Here is a 2,771-nt window from a genome sequence, read left to right as displayed (position 1 = left end):
AACAGTTTATCATGTACACTTTGTGAGAATGACAATGTACTGGGAAGTCTAGATTAAATCATTGAACACCTGATATATATAAATATATGCACATATATTTATATATGTATATTTATTTATATATGCATATATGTGTGTATATGCCCTTATATATGTACACATGTATATTGCTCTACATACAAATACACACATACATATACACATGTATACATGCACACATGGAGAAAGACACATAGATACAGCCAACACAAGTTTCACTACTTGTTGCACATGCCCTAGACGGAATGCTTGGAACCAAATATGTTGAAGATATATTTGTCTCTAAGAGTTCTTTTAGCACTTTTCTTATCTCGTACAAATGGTAGGTTTTGACAGATTCGATTTGCAAATGCAGTACAAGTGATAGAAAATCACCCAGAAATCTCAGTAAGTATAGGTCATATGGTGTCTCCTTGCTCCCCACGGAATGCTTGCTCTTGTAGACACTCTCAACAACCAAAACAGCAGGAGAATATCCCGGTAAAGAATAAAGTTGTGCGGCATCTTTCCTTAAGCTCTTTTCAAACAGCCAGCATCAATTCCTAAGTAATGAGTGAGTCCACAGAAGACTGGAGCTCAGGTCAACATTTAACCAACCCATGTGATAAGTCTAAAGTGAGAAATGCTGACTGAGGTCTTGCATTTCCTGGTCACGAAAATAAGAAAAAGTATTTGTAATGTATTAAAATTTTAGAATAATTTGTATCCTGTCAATAAATGTGTAGAATACAAGTATACCAACTGACAAAAGATGCATTTCATTTGTGTGCTTTTGGACTTGGCGAGTGATTTTAGGTGTGTCTACACAAGTAGAATCAACATAAATCAAGCCAGCATTTCCTCATTTAAGATACAAGGAAAGGATACAGGTTGACCCATTGTAGCAATGAGATGTACAAGACAATCTATCTGGGGGGACTAAGACCACATCATGGGTTTTTCTACAACCCCCATTCTTCCACCAACATTACTCCCCTCTCCTCTTCACTCTTCTAAGAGTTAAAATATTTAATTTATATACTAATCCACCTCATCACCAAAATTGATTTAAAGGTTTTCTGCTCTTGTTATCAATTTTGGTTTAAGGGTTGAAATTCTGTTTGTCAAAATTTGCCTTGCATTTTGTTTGGTATTGCCTACTATTCTGACATTGAACACGTGATTTTATCATATTGGGAAAAAAATATCACTTTGTCACTGGAATTCCAAAAAAAACATATGGCCGATTTTCATTTTTTAAAAACCCAAGTGCATCTTAGAACTTTAGTTTAAATGTGTGTGTGTGAAAACCTGTTCAGCATAATCTCCTTATAAAAACTGTGTAACAAGTTATCTTCTTCTATTTCTTGATAGTGATATTTCCTATTAAATGTGCTGTTTGTTAAGAGAAAACCATTTTTCAAGGGTAGTAGTAAAAGGAATGAGACCCAGCTCAGCTCCTAGCCAGCTGTGATGAAAAACAAACCAGTAAGGAGGTAAGAATTGTCTTAAAATGTTTGTTCCACATATCTGTTTCTGTCCCCAGAAAGTTCTAGTATAAGACATGCTATGAGTATGCCTTAAAAGACAGCTTGTGAGTAAAGTTGGTAAGTAATTGTTGGCTGTGATTTAACATTAAAACTAGCATGTCATACTCTATGTCCATCTAAAGTCGTTTCTTTAACGTCTGCGTATAATTTTGTAAGTAACTAATAAGGAGTTTTGACAATTCATCCGAGGGAGGCAGTCTTGCCCAGATCCTGCCTGGACCATCCTACCTCCACCATGGTACACTGGACTCCTGCCTGACTCCATCACACACACCTGATTCTTGGTAAAATACTGATTTAGATTTACAAACACTGAGACTCTTGTGGGACAGTCTCTGTAAATATTACTCATCCTGATATGAAAAAGCCAGCTATGTTGTTATACTATTGAAACATGCATAGGCCAGGAGAGCCTCTCATACAGTTTAGTTATCAGGTTTTCTAGGCATACAAGCTATGCTCAAACTCTCATCCCATCTATTGAATTTTGTAATTGCACAGTTCTGGCAAGTATTTGTTGATCAATTCTTGGCAGGGTGCACATAAACTCCACTTGTTCTCACTGATCTCCTTGTTGCTTTCATTGGAAATGATAAAAGGTTTTTGTGGCAAAGATTGCAGTTCAAAGCCAGCCCAGGCAGACAAATCCCTGAGACTATATCTCCCAACTAACCATCAAAGAGCCAGGTGGAAGCTGGCTCAAAAATTAACCAGCCAATTGCTAAATGTGGCCCTGTGACTCAAAGTGGTAGAATGCTAGCTCGAGCAGAATTGCTCAGGGAAAATGCTCAGGCCTTGAGTTCAAAGCCCATATCCCAGCCACAAGCACCTAGATCCCAGGACAAAGTGGAAAAGAATAAGAGGAAAAGATGTTACATCAGCCACTTTGTGCCTCCCTTTCAAAATTAACCAGATCCAGGAGAACAACAGAAACAAGTTGAGAATCTTGTCCATCTAATGTCCATATCTGTCTAACTTCTAAATGCACAGGAATTTACATTCTTGCCTTTGTTACCTGCTATTTATAGGAAATGATCAAGGTCTCTCACCAGGCCCTTAACTACTCCAATCCAGCCCAAGTTTCTGACTGGTTATAGGCTCATGATCCAAATGAAACTTTCCTGGCTTTTATTCTCTGGTTATGTTTTCTGATGTCATATCAATTAGTCCTGCCACCTTGTCAGCCTTTTGCCTGAACTCAGC

Source organism: Dipodomys merriami, unplaced genomic scaffold, assembly GCF_024711535.1.
Source record: "Dipodomys merriami isolate MVZ:Mamm:240054 unplaced genomic scaffold, mDipMer1.0.p SCAF_609, whole genome shotgun sequence".
Lineage (NCBI taxonomy): Eukaryota > Metazoa > Chordata > Mammalia > Rodentia > Heteromyidae > Dipodomys > Dipodomys merriami.
This window is presented reverse-complemented; position numbering follows the sequence as displayed.